Source organism: Cnephaeus nilssonii (assembly GCF_951640355.1).
Source record: "Cnephaeus nilssonii genome assembly, chromosome: 6".
In the NCBI taxonomy this organism is placed as follows: Eukaryota; Metazoa; Chordata; class Mammalia; order Chiroptera; family Vespertilionidae; genus Cnephaeus; species Cnephaeus nilssonii.
Window position 1 is genome coordinate 46,688,685 of NC_137077.1, and position 16,314 is coordinate 46,704,998.

The following is a 16,314-nucleotide window of genomic DNA, read 5'->3' on the forward strand; positions in this document are numbered from 1 at the left end:
TCAGAATTGGCCTCTGTAGATTAAAAATAGAGTGACCCAAGCCAATAGAAAAACTGGACTTTAATCACTTTAAGATTAGGCTAGGATATATATGGATCCTATAAAACCAGATTCTAGGTCTGAGCTTTAAGATCAGTGCCCCTGAGCAAGTGGAGTTGAGGGTACTAACTCTGAATAATTCCTTCAACTTGTTGGCAACAAGCTTCACGTACCAATAGCTGTTAGCCTCCTTCATGCCATGGCTCATCCTCTAAACATACTTTCTTATATTGCAAGAGGTATCCTTCCCAACTAAACTATTTAAGACTTCCAAACTTAAGGCATTGCAAACTGTTATATTCTACAACTCTTCAGAATCAGGGAAAACTCCTCTTGGTTTTATCCCATTTCTGTACCATGGATAACCAGTATATGACGTAGCATGAGTGAAATGAGTGTGGAGATCTTGGAGTGCCAAGAGAGAGGAGGAGAAAGTCCTGATAGCAAAGTGATACATTTTCAGAAACAGAAAAAATGCTGCTACTGAATTTCTCCTCCACTCCACCCAAAGGCATTGGGAGAGGTACATGAAGGACAGGAATAGGAATTCTTTACACTAGTAACAAGTATGGTTGAGAATGTGACTGGAAATGAGAGGATGATCTTGAACCATGTGTGATAGGGACACAGTTAAAAAGCTAGTCCTGCCCAGCTGGTATGGCTCAGTTCATGGTTCGATTCCCAGTCAGGGAACATGCCCAGGTTGCAGGCTCGATCCCCATTGTGGAGTGTGTAGGGGAAAGCAGATCAATGATTCTCTCTCATTGTTGATGTTTCTATCTCTCTCTCCCTCTCCCTTCCTCTCTGAAATCAATAAAAATAAATAAATAAAAATTTAAATTTAAAATTTAAAAATCTAGTTCTGAGGACTAGTCTTTCCAATAGTGGAGTTTAGTGTAAAATGCCTTCTGTCCTGGGCTATGAACTAAGTACCTGTGATAGAATAAACTAGTGGGCCAGGAATCACAGGGACTTTCTACACATCTAGTCAAGTCAAGACTTATGGCAGTAGCCTGCTTGCCTATAATTTGACTAGAGGCCTGGTGCACGAAATTCATGCATAGGTGCAGTCCCTACGCCTGGCCGGCAATCAAAGCATGAGCATCTGGCGTGGAAGGGCAGGTACCAGCTGACCACTGGGCCCTGGGCAGTACCTGGGACCCTGGGACCCCGCACGTCCACTCTGCCTGAGTTATGGCGCCAGAGTCCCCACACTGAGATGTGGTGAATGTGACCAGACACCGCGGGCCGGGGCACAGCGTGGGCCTCTGGGCCACCCAGCGGCGCCACACGGAAGCCAGGTGGGCAGTGCGCTCTCTCCTGGCCAACCTCACAGACCAGCTCCTGCGTAAACTCACGAGGAGCCCGACCGGCCCCTGCAGTCCCGACAGCTGCGGGCCAGGCTCACCCAGAAGAGGTGCATGGGTGTGGGGTGGGCTCCTCATAGGTGCCTGGCACCTGAGCACAGGGGCTTCCCCAGCGTGCGAGGCCTGTCATCCCGGGGGCGGGAGGGAGTAGCAGGGAGAGTGAAAGCGAGCTCTGCAGACACCACGCATTCTCACTGCACCTCTGTCCCTGTCACCCCCACCACCATGTTCCACACCGCCCCCTGGTGGTCAGCGCACGTCATAGCGAGTGGTCGAATGACTGTCCAAGGGGACAATTTGCATATTAGGCTTTTATTATATAGGATTACCTCTGTCCTCCCCTATAAGCAATAAAAAGCAGTATTCAGATCAGAAATCACAGCCAAGTGCAGAAAAAAAATATATGACTCAGATAAGAGGAACCATTACTTTCCTAGAAATGTTTGTAAAATAGTGTTTCTTGAGGTCATCTGGAAAAGAAGATAGATATCTAATGGTTACAGTCACATTCAGAGAAAGATGTAGATTCTTAGAAATAGACCAGAGAATAACAGCAAACAATGATCACAGCACTGGAAGAGAGAGTGTATGGCATGATGTGCACAGGACATGGAGAAAAGCTCCTACTAAAAGCTCCCTCACCGGAGAGGCTTAGTTAAGTGGTCTGCTTGCAGGCTGAGATCTGAATCAAGGCAGTGAAGAGGCATTTACAACACACCAGATTTTTCAGAAACACACTAGGAAGCTATGTTCAGTCTCTCAGGTGCTACGGTAAAAATCGGGGTTTCTCAAACTGTCCATTTTAGAGGACGTCTAGAGATTAAGGGATCAGAAGCATCTGTTTCAAAGCACATTTGGCAGTAGCCATCCGAAACCGTGGTTTGTAGGTGAGCAGTAGTTTAGAGACAGAGCCCAGGACCATTTGGAAGGACACCCTTAGGGCCACAATGGTATTGAACATTACTTCTTCTAGTTAATATCCTCACCTTGGTCTACTTCCTCCCATAATTCAAGTAAAGTATCACTATATGAATAAAGCTAGATCTTGAATTTAAAACCCAAGTTTCGGACAAAATCTTAAATTAGAGAGTTGTTTAAATTAAAGAGTTATTTAAAGCAAATAAAATTTGGAGAGGGGGTGCTCTCTACTGGCACTTTCTGATTTGGTTGCTTAATCAAATGTCCTTGCAAAGTCACTTAGCACTATTGATTCACATTCCATACCCACACCAAAGGTCTGCTCTCAATTTACATAGAATTACTTTAAATTGTTGTACTGCATTACTATATCTATACCTGCTTTTTTGCTTATATGAACCATTAATTAATTTATTTTTTGTTATTTTGTGTGTGTGTTTTAATCCTCACCCATGGATATTTTTTCATTGATTTTTAGGGAGAGTGGAAGAGAGAGGGAAAGACCAAGAGAAACATGGATGTGAGAGAAACACATCAACTGGTCATCTTCTGCAAAAGCCCCAACCAGGGCCCAGGTCAGGGAGGAGCCTGCAGCCAAAGTACGTGCCCTTGATGGGAATTGAACCTGGAACCCTTTGGTCCGCAGGCTGATGCTCTATCCACTGAGCCAAACCGGCTAGGGCCATTAATTTATTTTTTGAATTGAGAATACTATCAACAAAAAATGCAAATATACAAATGTAAATCAAAACACAAATTATTTTAAAATGCAACCCTCTGGTGCACAGGCCGGTGCTCTAACCAATGAGCAACACCCAGCCAGGGCTGTGTATTTGTCATGATGTTGTCAACTCTTTCGAAGTTAGAAGAGTTTTTTGTATTGTGGACGAAAGGAGCCACATGCTAACCTGACAAGCTCAGGGGAGGCCTGCGTGGCAGTCTTGCAAACTCAGAGACCTGGAATAACCACAAAGGATGGTTTGAAAATTAAATATTTAACTACAAACAGGTTATGGTGGGCAGTCATTCCTAGGCTGCTATCTTCCCTGACAAAGATCAACTTGGATCTTCTCTACTGAGCCCATTTGCCTTTTTGCCTCTAAGATAACATATCTGTGAGATGTCTGGGTAACTTGTAACTTCCTTCTTTTGCTGGAGCCCCTGGGGTACAACCAAATGTGGTAGGCGCCAGGACAGATGCCTCAAATTCCTTCATTATCATGTTAATTGTTCCTGTACCCACCTAAGTATGTGTCCATCATTTTACTTTTTGTCCAATCCCAGGGGTTTCCCACCATTTGACTTTATCCAATGAATTTCATGTAGCCCACCTATGTCCCTCCTTTAATGGCAATGCATAAATACAGATGTAACCCACCATTCTTCGGAGCATAATCTCAATTCGTTGAGGTTCTGCTTCCCGGCATATGTCGACAGTTTGGCTCAAATAAACTCACTAAAATTCTTTACAGGTTTCAATGGTTTTTTTTCGTTAACATTACTTGGCGTAGTCGGCAGGATTCCAAAGAAAACTCACCCAGGATCATCCTATGGACTTGGACTTGGAGCTAGGATCCAGCAAAGGGCCCCTTGAGCCCACCGGTTCTCCGCCCATTGGGTGAATGTGGGTGAGTCGTCTCTTGGATCCAGGACCTTCCCTCGCTTTGGTAGAGGGTCTGACTTTATTTGAGCTGTTTTAAAATCCTCGAGGTGGAACCAGGGTTGACAGAACCCCAGGTTAAGGGTTGGCAGAACCCAGGCTAAGGCGGGACTGGAGGAAAAAAAAAATACTCCTGATAAGAAGCCTTTACTTGCAAGTACTTAACAGAAATGAGAAAATTTAACTAGAAAATATTAACTGAGGAATGGCCAGAAAAAAGAAAGAAAAAAAATGCAGTTTGTTTGGGGTACCTATGTTAATATTTTGCATGCAGAAAAAAAAAAAAAAATGCCGGCTCTGAAATTAAAATGACTGAGTATATGGGAAGCGTATCTTGATTTGGAAACTAGAAGCTTCTAAGAAAAAAATTTTCTTCCAATAAGATGGAAATTAATAAAAAAGATTTTCAGAGACTGTTTCAGAACTATTTTGAAGTTAACAAATGTCTACAGCCATTTTTGAATAGTCCTTTGGGAATGTACTGAAATTCTAGAGAGAGGCAGTTCCCGAACCGGGGACAAAAGACACTGCTTTGGTAATTTTAATGCTAGACATTCTCTGGTGTAAATTCTTAGTGTGTTTTCTGTGCGCCTGTATAAGAGTGTTGATGTTTTTGTGTCTCTTTGTTGTTGTTTAATTTGTTGAAAGAAGAGGCAAGTCCCGCTTTGGGGAAGCCTAGTTGTGTGTGGTGGGGTTGAAGGCGTGAGAGAGATTGCAAGAACGTCCCAGCAGCTGCCAAGAATTCTTATTAATCTTGGGGTTCTCTTCTTGCTCTCCCTCTCAGGGTTCAGTCTCCAGAAACAGCTAGTGAGATTTGTGTCTGTTTGTCTGAAAATATAATTGTGGCTGTCTATCTTTTAGGGATTTGGTTTGCTCTTTCCTTATTTGTTGTGAGAATAAACAAATCATCTTCTCTGTCAAAGAATAGTTTAGACAGCCTCCATTTTGGACTGTGACTTGGCAGCCGCCATGTTGGCCGCATGGCTTGCTGCTCCCCTTGAAAGAGCAAGGGCCAACCCCTCCCTTTGAATTAGCCAATCAGGAAAGACCGTGTGCCTGAGCTCCAATCAAGAGCAAGGACAGGTTACGTGCCTTGTTAAGGCACTCTGCTTCAGAAAGAAACTTGCAAAGATTCTCAGAGCTAAGTTCAAACAGGAAACTTTAGGAGGGTAGCATGTGTCCAGTCAGGGACACTGGCAAGCCAAGAGTCATGATTCCCTGTGGGGGCGTCTGTCAGTGATACTCTGGGTATTTGCGTTTCACATATTGGGAGTTTATGTATTATTTTCAATGCTCAATACACTGCTTGCAATAAGCCATGTGCCTCATTTTAAACTCTTACATATTATTCTTTATATGTTGAAATTATAATTGAATCTAAAGGTATACAAATTTTATATTATTCTCTATGTCATTTTACAGGGATTATTACTTACCAAGAAGTTGTTGTCTTGGAATGTTATATTTTATAGAAAAGCAAAGTTTTTATCAAATCTATAACCATGCCACTTGTCATTTGTGGACAGCTTTATTCTGATGCATTTGTAGGTATATATGTCTAGAAAAATCCATGAAAAGGACTCAGATTTACTCTAACTTGCAGGCTTCTAAGCAGGTCATATTTTGAACTGGATGAAGATTTATAGAACTTCAAGGAATAAATAAACAAAAACAACTATGGGACTAAATGAATTGAAGATAATTATTCTTATGATTCTATTTAAAATATTGTTGACTCTTAAATCTCTTGTTTCCTGAATATAGGGAAAAGTAAAGAGCAGACATTCTGCATTATAGGAACTAACAAATTGGTAACAGATTCATTTCACAGTGCGCTCCCGGGAGACGAAGCGTTCAAAGATCATGGCTTACAACCAGGAAATTTGCTGTCTTGGAAAAGACACCAAATAAAAATACTCTCCAACCTCATTGGAGGGGACCTTACCAGGTATTACTAACTAACCCATGTGCAGCTAAGCTTAAAGGAGTTAGCTCATGGATTCACATTTCTCATTTAAAAAAGGCATCTGACTGTGAATGGACATCTACTCCCATCTCTGACACCATCTCCGTCTGCAGCGGAGATCACAGACTTTTCAAGGACGAGAAGTCGCTGACCACGGAGGCAGACAGCTATCCCAAGATGACGTCAACAAGGCCTGTATACTCACAAACTGATAGCTTGTTTTTATATCATCTGATTGATACTGATTGAATGTACATAAAATGATTTTCATATTATTATTATCCTTATGGTTCCCTAGTGGAAACAATGTCTACCCCCCAGACCTCTTTCTTTATTAGATATGAAAAATTTAACTTAGATACCTGCTAACCTTTCCTACCTACTACACAATGATGTTCTGGTTATCAGGTATGATAGTGAAATTAATGCCTTGTTAGCCACACATTGGTCTTCTCCTATCAATATAAGCTTTGGTTGTTGTTGTTGTTGTTGTTTTCTGGCTCTATCTATTATAAAGGACCCACCTTAGGCAAATACCTCCAAGAATATCTCCCTGATAATTCCACTGGTAGAATTGTATATGGATGTAATCTGGATGAATATTGTATGGCTATAGAGATGGGTGATGAATAACTAAGAAAAACACCTGGATATGATGGCAAAAGGCTTGCAGCAGCCTGTCCTATCTGTCATAGCATACCATGCCCTTGGACTCACCAGTCATGTTCTTGTGGCTGGATGTCTGTGAAGCAAGAAAGAAATCAATGGGTCCCTATTTCAGAAATTATTGGCATTACTTGGTGGGTAGATCTGTCTGTAACTACCCCACCATCCTTGCGTCCTGGACGCTTATGGGAAGCCCTATGGAATACTCAAACTCTAGCTCATTTGGGGGTCACCTCTACCCATTTAACTATGGCATGGGAAACTCAACATTTTGGGCTCCACTCAGTATACCCTAACTGCTCCCAAGCCATAGCTACCCAATGGCAACAACATTCTTGGTGGATCCAACAACATTGGTCCCCCTAAAAGAAGCAAAAGGGGAATACTTGGAACAGTAGGGGCTGGCCTTGGTATCCGGATCAAGCTGAAGTTGTATGTAGCTAATGAAGAATGTCATTCATTAGAAAAAGGATTTTTATCTCAAATAGGTCACATAGAGGGAATGCTGTTTCTGGAAGAAGGAAAAACAGTGGGAAGCAGCATGGAAAGATAATAAAGCCTTGGTTTAATGGATAGAACAGGCTCGACAGACTAAACTCATGTCCAAACCCAACAATGGGAACATGCTTGTGCCCTAATTCAACCGGGCCTGTTGTCTATGCTAATGCAAGGAATCTGAAGTGGCTATGAAACAATGGCCAACTATAATGGCTGCAGAAGCCCAGGCCAGACACTTATGGGACTCATATGGTTCCCCAGGAATTTGGAAATTTTAAATGGGAAATGTGATCTACAATATTGTGTTTTTAAAAGCCCAGGTGCGAGTTAAATCCTAAGCTTAAAATTCCCAGTAGTTCAACTGGCTGGTGTAAGGACTATCCTCTATAATACTAGAATACTTCCAATGGGAAGTAGATGGGCCATATTTAAAAATAATAAACAATGTGAACCCATCTCACTGTCTGTGAAAATTGGAAAAGTGAATGGTTATGCCCTCAATCCATATGGAATACTGAATTCACCCAGTCCTGGCTTATTGTATCTACCCCAACAAATAACAATATAGTATATAGGAAAGGGGCGTTTTTGCTGGGAAGGGTTAAAAGCAATCTTTACTGTAATATCACCAAGTTTACATTAAATAATACTAGAATATGGTGTAATACTGAAATTATAGGCAGAATGACTTTGCCTGATGTTCATAAAATCTGTGATAATATTGATACTGAAAAAAACCAATGTATTGGGAAATTGAACTCCTCCCCATGAAGCCATTTTTATGGGAACTAATTGGCCAGAAGAAAATTAGAGCTTCTATATAATGAAATAGTAGAGTCTTAATTCATTTGGCCAAACATATCATAAGGTACAAATGACAGTGGATGAAGGAGGAAAGCATAATTAGCTTAATAAAAGATTATGATAATACATGTAAAGGGTTTTTTGGTTAGCTGTGATGCTTGTTCCCCTTAGAATTTTCCTTGTCTAGTATTAGACATTTTCTGTTCCTAATCAGTGTTATTGGTTTACTATTGTTACTTTTGTTCTTGATATGTAAATGTTATATTAGATGCAGAAAAGCAAAACGTAAGACAAACAGCAAAAAGACTCGGATCATGGTGGCTCAAAATTAGAAATGATCCAGAATACTTTTTAACAAGGACATATAGGATTTGACTGCCTCCCATTTACCTGCCTTTTTAAAATATATAATTCGACCTTAAATGCCATCTAAGGTTATGGTCTTGCCCCATCCCCAGTGGTCCACCTGTTCAACAAGACATGCTGACACTGAGACATCCTAGGACTGAGCCTTCCTAGCAACGTGGGACTCCATTATCCAACCAAAAGGTTGGTCATCAATGCATCCTTTGGATTGATTTATGACCAAAAGGGGAATGTGTGGACGAAAGGAGCCACATGCTAACCTGACAAGCTCAGGGGAGGCCTGCGTGGCAGTCTTGCAAACTCAGAGACCTGGAATAACCACAAAGGATGGTTTGAAAATTAAATATTTAACTACAAACAGGTTATGGTGGGCAGTCATTCCTAGGCTGCTATCTTCCCTGACAAAGATCAACTTGGATCTTCTCTACTGAGCCCATTTGCCTTTTTGCCTCTAAGATAACATATCTGTGAGATGTCTGGGTAACTTGTAACTTCCTTCTTTTGCTGGAGCCCCTGGGGTACAACCAAATGTGGTAGGCGCCAGGACAGATGCCTCAAATTCCTTCATTATCATGTTAATTGTTCCTGTACCCACCTAAGTATGTGTCCATCATTTTACTTTTTGTCCAATCCCAGGGGTTTCCCACCATTTGACTTTATCCAATGAATTTCATGTAGCCCACCTATGTCCCTCCTTTAATGGCAATGCATAAATACAGATGTAACCCACCATTCTTCGGAGCATAATCTCAATTCGTTGAGGTTCTGCTTCCCGGCATATGTCGACAGTTTGGCTCAAATAAACTCACTAAAATTCTTTACAGGTTTCAATGGTTTTTTTTTCGTTAACAGTATATACTAGATACAAATTATTTTTCAGATATATTTATTGTAAATATTTTCTCTCAATCTATGGCTTGTCTTTTTTATTTATAGTAGATTATGAATAGCTTTATTTTTTTCTTACATAGTCAGAAATCTAGAAGCAAAGAGTGCAGATTTGGTGCTTTGAATAACAATCAAAGTCTAAATTGTGTGTAATATCAGATTTGAATTCTGGCTCCACAATTTAATAACTGTATGACCCTGGACAATGTATTTGCCCTCTCTGTGCTGTAGTTGCCTGATACGTATATAAATTGCAGATCATGATAATAACTGTCTCCTAGGATTCTTGTGAGGCTTCAGTGAGATAATTTTATAAAACTCTTATCAGAGTGCCTAGCAGAGTGCATATTCCGCAAATGGTCTCTTTTGTATTGTTATTTTACTACATCCTCTTCTTTATAGCCTCTCCGTTCATTCTTTTTTTGGGGGGCGGGGGAGGTGAAAACATTTATTGATGAACAAGCTGAAGCAGGGTTCGGAGAAAATGAGGCATCAAATATTAACTGCATGAATATGGCCCAGGTTCAAGGTCAACAAGTGGAAAGTCTAGAGTCAGCTAAGAAGATGGTTTCAACAGTCTCTGGGGGGAAGGTGGGGATTCACAGGACATGTCTGGAATCAGCTGGGTGACTGTAGGACTGTAGCTGGGTCTCCAGAAACAGCCCAACTGTAGCTGGGTCTCTGAAAACCGCTGGGCAACAGTGGTTGGGTCTCTGGAAACTGCTGGACAACAGTAGCTGGGTCTCTGGAAACAAGTGTTATATGGGTGCCCCAAGGAGCTGGTGGATTATAGGAGGGGCCACCTGGTTAATGAACCTGCTAGGTGTTGAGTAGGGGTCCCCAGACTCCAGCTCTTGCCTCCAGGAGAGATGAATAGATGACTGTCAAGAATGGGATGATTCCACAGGGAAGCCCTCCTAGTGGTGCTTCAGGCCTTTGCAAGAGTGACTTGTGTCGGGAGTGGGGGCGGCTGGGGAGAGGTCAATGGAGGAGGGGGAGGAAACTTATGTAATACTTTAAACAATAAAGAATTTACATTTTTAAAAAACAGAGTGCCTTATGTCTCTAGTTGCAGAGGCCAGGTGGTCCCGAGTCAGTGTCTGGGAAGTTCTACGTATGTGCTGGTATCAGCTGTGGGCTCGTGGGCTGTGGGGACACAGCTTGGGCTGCTCTGAGGGTGAGGGCCCGCTGGTCCAGCTGGGCATTTGTCACCTCCTGGGCGTCTCCTGCAGCAGGGCTTGGGCTCTGCATCTCCCTCTTTTTCTCAGGAAGTGCATAGACGGTGGCCTCATCTGGTGGGCTCTCTGTGATGTCCGCAGCCGGGCTGAGCCTCTCCTGGGGCCTCTGCTCCTCCCCTTTGCTGTGGAGGGACTCGTGTTTTCTCTGATGCTGACGATGGACTTGGTTGCAGGCTTCCCATCCCTCCATCCCCCCAACCCCTCCACTCCTAGCGGCCTGGGCCCTGGTCGGGGCTCGTGCAGGAGGCAACCAAGCAATGAGTTTCTCTCACATCGATATTTCTCTGTCTCTCCCTCTTTCTTTCTTTCTCCCTAAAAATCAATGGAAAAATATCATCTGGTGAGGATTAACACAAGAAAAGAAAAAATTGCTCTCTCATTTCATTTCAAGCAAGCTCTTATACAGGGTTGGGGTTGGGGGAGGCGGGGCATGTAGAAAGCACCTGGGAAGTCACATGGGCATTTCTTTAATTATTGTCAGCTGAATCCAGTGGCGTCGGCAAAGCCACGTCCCAGAAACACGCTTTGCCAAAAGACAAGAGTGTTGTCAGCTTGACCTTCAGCCCAGGTGCCAGGGGGTGAGTTTTGTTATTTAAATCCAGCCAAGCACCAGGAATGAATATGACTCGGGCCCACCCAAGAATGCACATAATCTCCTTTGTCTTGACTTTTAGTAAAACTTCCTGTTTTTTTGCTGTATAAAATAAACATGCTGTATTGGCTCGGGGTCACTGTTCCTGTCCCTGTCCATGTCAGAGGACAGTGGTCCCACCCAGCCCCAGTTTTTTCCTTCTATCTCTGTGTCTGTCTCTTTTCTTTCATTTTCTCAATCCCCAGCCGCCCCTACTCAGGAACTGGACCGCTCTCTAGCCTCGATGGACGCGAAAAAGAGAGAAATATTTACGGGGGCAGGGGGAGGGTGGTGATCTACAGTTGGTGATTTCCCAGGTTCTGCCTTCTTTCATTGCCCTTTTAAAGATCTCCATTCATTCTTGATGCTTATATCAGTGAATTGGAGATGAGGATACAAGAAGCTAGTTCTATGAAGGTGAATTTTTCCCCAGGCAGGATTTTTGCCTTCAGAAAAGCCAGCTCTGAATGAAGGGGGTATCTGATTATGGTAATATGGACCCTTCATTAAGATATGGATAACTGAAAGTAGTAGATAACTCTACTAACCAAATTTTGTTTTGTTCACTGCTATATACCTAGAGTCTAGACCAGTGTCTGACAGGTTATAAATCTTGATAAATATTTCTTTTTTTTTTTTAATCCTCACCTGAGGATATGTTTTTTTATTTTTTTAGAGAAAGAGGAAGGGAGAGAAACGTTGATGTGAGAGAGAAACATTGATCAGTTGCCTCCTGTATATGCCCCAACCAGGAATCGAACCCACAACCTAGGTATATGCCCTGACTGGGAATCGAACCTGTAACCTTTTTGGTGTACAGGATGATGCTCCAACCAACTGAGCAACCCAGCCAGGGCGATAAATGTTTCTTAAATTAAGGTCATGACACATTTTTATACAAAAACTAGAGGCCCGGTGCATGAATTCGTGCACGGGTGGGGTCTGGCTGGCCTGCCCCCGATGGAGGCCATCGGGGCCGGGCCAGCGGCGGGGAGGGCCGCAGGTGGTTGTGGGGGAGGGCCGATCGGGGCCCCAATCAGGCTGGTTGGCCGCCTCAGTGCGCGTCATTACGACTAGTCATTCTGGTCATTCTGGTCATTCCGACGTTCCCGTGGCTTGGCATATATATATATATATATATATATATATATATATATATATATATATAACTTAATACCTAAAAAAAACAATATATAGCTCTTCCATTTTCACTAAACTCACAGATAATGCCTCAGGAAAAAAAGCTAAAATTTAAACAAACTTTTAAGCACAAGTTGGATATTTTTATTACTGTTATCATAAACTCTAAGTCAATAAACATTGGCTTTCCTTTCTACCTAGAAAAAAACTCTTATTTTTCCCTTTCTCACCTAGTATCTCCCTCAGGCTCTTTACACAACCCAAGACCTAGGCAGCCATATTTTATTCTCAGCTACTCCCTCAAAGAAAATACACTAACTACTTCCTTGCAGGTCACCATTTCCTCATGCAAGTCCTTCCACTCGCTCTTTCACCTGTCGAGGTAAAACACTTGTCAGTTTCTTCCAGCAAGGGCCATCCTAGTCTGTTACTCAGGAAAACCAAGCCCTGCCCCGACCCTGTGCTGGCTTCCTTCTGTCCTAGATCTGTTCTCAGCTTTCATGCGGGAGGACCTGAGTGCTATGTTTCTGTAGCACGTTTCCTTCTTCAGTGGTCAGGCAGCTACACTTCACTGTCTGCCTCCATTATCCTGAAGGGGCCTGACCTGGTGTTATGTTAATGTGTGATGTTAAACTATCAAATAGCAGAACAAATTATCTATAGAATTATACTGTAGTTTCCTCCTGCTTCCAAGAGATTAAAGCAGGTCTTAACCCATGCCAGAGTAGAAAGACTGCTAACCTCGTCCTTGGAGGTCACACTCTAGATAACCCACTCCAATGCCGCAAGGACACATCATAGCATCCTCACATTCACCTTGGGGTTCATCGTGAGAACCACCTACATATTAAATAAGTTGGTGTTGGCTTTATGAATGACAAAGTGTTGGATAAAGAGGGGTTTTAATTGTAGCTATTCTTACGTCTTTCCAGTCTTTCCCAACCCCATAAGAAAAAGGCCATTAAATTTGAGTGAAACACCTGAGTGTGGTCCCTGGTGGACCAGACATCTAACTGGAGCAACTGCAGCTGCTCCATTTGGCTGCAAACTGCGTCTCGTCCCCAGTGAGGCCCTTCTTCAAGCCCCACAAGGGAAGGGAGGTAGAAAAGGCCGTCGTGTCCATAGCAGCACATATAGAATAGGGATGACAGACTTCTGTGAGCAACCTGGGGTGGGGAGAAGCCAGTAACATGGAGCCTCCACAGGAGAGAAGCAGAAAGTCCAGAGCTGGCCCTGGCAGAAGAACCTAGTCCAGGGGTGAGACAACCAGGACAGAAGGAGTTGACTTTGAGCCCAAAGCAGGTCAGGCCTCCTCTCCACTGAATCTGAGGATCTCGGGGTTTTTGGGGCTGACACAATTCTCTGCCTACAAGGAGGACGACCCCTGATCTAACCTAAACAACTTCAGAGAAGAGTTTGCCATACTTTTTTAAATGTTTTGTTTGTTCCAGGAGGTTCCAATGAACGGGGCCCATATTTGCCAACAAACTTCTGGATGCTCTACAAGAAGAAACTTCATTTCCCCAACTCTGATCCTGTCAAGTGAGCCTCATCTTATTTTCATACCCAAAACTCCTGCTGTAAATAATAGTTCGCTCCATAAGAATCACCTCTATGAAATCAGCAGCGGTAGGTGGGTATGTATGGCTTTTCCACCATCCCCACCCCCTCGGTCCTTGTTCTGCCTCTAAGCCTCTATGGGCTAACCATAACCCCTCTTCTTATTTTTTTAATATATTTTTATTGATTTCAGAGAGGAAGGGAGAGGGAGAGAGAGATGGAAATGATAAGAGAATCACTGATTGGCTGCCTCCTGCACACCCCACACTGCATAACCCCTCTTCTTCATAGGAATCCCTCCAATATTTGAAAACAGCTATCATATTCTTCCAGTAATTTTGTCTTTTCCAGATTGAACATTTCCACATTCTTCATATGTTCCCAATACATCACAGTTCCCAATGCCTAATTCATGATAATCAACAAAATCTCAAATCATTTTTACATAAATAACTACTAAGTCATCTTAACCTTCCTGTATTTTTTCTACTGATTGTTAAAGCCTACATTCAGATTTTATATGCGCCCTGTTAAATTTCTTCTTGTGTTTAGTCTAGCATTCCAAAAGACAGGATTACTTTGAATTGTAATCTATCAACTATAATATTGGTTTCCCCTCTTTATTTCATATCATCTGAAATTTGATGAGCCATGCATATTTATATGTCTATTTATATGTCTACCAAAGTCACTGCTAAAATAGGTAAAGAAGACAAGCTCTATAAAACCTTCTCATTAAAAAATTAATAAATAAAATAAAACCTTTTCCTGTACATAGATCTCTTTCTCTGATTTTTAGAGAGTCATTAATGAATAATTTTGGTGAACAGTGGCCAAGCTAAGGGTATTATTAACTTTAAGCTCACAGTCATTATCTTTTCTATGAAACTTTACTGAAATTAATATGTTCTTTTTCTATCTGTTTCTCCTAATCTACTAAATTATTAATACTATAAATAAAGGACATTACTGAGGTTTTACATTATAATTAACATCACATAGCTCCTGGTGATGCCTTCTTAAGGGGCTTCCAAGTGTTCTATAAAACATATACTTAAAAATTTTACTAGGGACCAAGGTCAAATTCACTGGTTAGCAAGAGCAACAGTAACTTTTTTATCATAAGCACTGATCCAGAGTCCAGACCTGAAAAGTTTTGGGTCATTGACTGATTAGTTGGTTTCGTTAGTTTTATCTAGTTTCTTCCCTTGCTCCATCTCTCTGCTAAACCCAGGGTCCTATCCCATTCTCAATTCAAGTCTCTCTCCTGGCTCCTTAAGAAGTCACTAGTGTAGAGAAGATAAAATATGTTAGATTACATCTGAAAGTATTCTACTCACTCTATGTCTGTACCTCTCATGTGACCAAATGTGTGTCTGCATAGCAGCCCAAAACCAGAGGGGAAAGATAGGACCAGGAAGGAACACAAAAACCCTACGTTCTCACTGCCATCTGCTAATGTGAATGTCATCTTTCTTAACTGAAAAAAAAAAAAAAAATGAGAACACTCTATATCCTGTTGGGCTTTCTGGTTTCTTCCAAGTGGCAATATTCCAATATTCCCTCAGTCAGGGGAGAACCCAGAGATTCCTTCTCTCTTTCAGTAATCATTTAAATGCTCTTTTCTCTAGCCCAAGCAATAGTTGTCAGATGCTGTGATTTTTCTGTGGCAATTTACTATTGGAAAATTATTGTAACTAATTCATTCATTCATTCATTCCACAAGTACTTATCAAGGCCTTCCTATGTGTTTGATGTTAGGGTAATACTGTAATAACTGAAAGAAGGAATCCTGTACCAGGATAGAAATTCCTAAAGAATCCGCAGTTAGGTAAGATAAATTGAGCATTTCACTTGTATGGGGAATACAGGGTAGGAGAACCACGAAAAAGACAGTATCCCTTGCTTCTGACAAACTGATGAGAGATTAGGCAAAGTCTGAAAATGGTTTTACCAACAGTCAGCAGGCCACCTGGCCGAGGGAAAAGAATGGCTTCCTGAGAGAGTGGCATCTGACTTAATTCAGATCTTTCTCTATGGCGTCTCTCAGAGAGTAAATGATATATTTTGCTGACTGGGGTTTCCAAGTCTCATGTGCTTAGAAGGGAAAATAGACTGAGATGAGCAGCTGCTTCAGGAATGTGCACGGCCTCAGAGGAGGACCATCTCCCCAGGAGGTCACGGCCACTCCTCCCACCCTTCCAGAAGGGCCCACCAGGTATGTTCTCCCGTTGATGCTCAGCCAGGGTCATCAGGTACATAGCTCCCTGATGACTGGAAGTGCCCTGTGCTGCTGCCTGATCCTAACGTGTCTATCACTCAGAAAGGACCTGGGAAAGCAGGATATGAGATTATGCAGGAGCTTCGGACTCAAGCAAACCTGGGTCCAAAACAAAACTCCAGTGACCTTGAATGATTGGTTGGCTTACATTCACTGCGTCTCAATTTCTCTTCGAGCAACAAGAGACAGCATGGCCTGTCTCCAGTGCTTGCTGTGGTGAAGAAATGACTAAGCCAAGCATAGGGTGTGGTTGTAATGGGATCTAGGTTAACGTTACTTTCCTGTCTTCTCT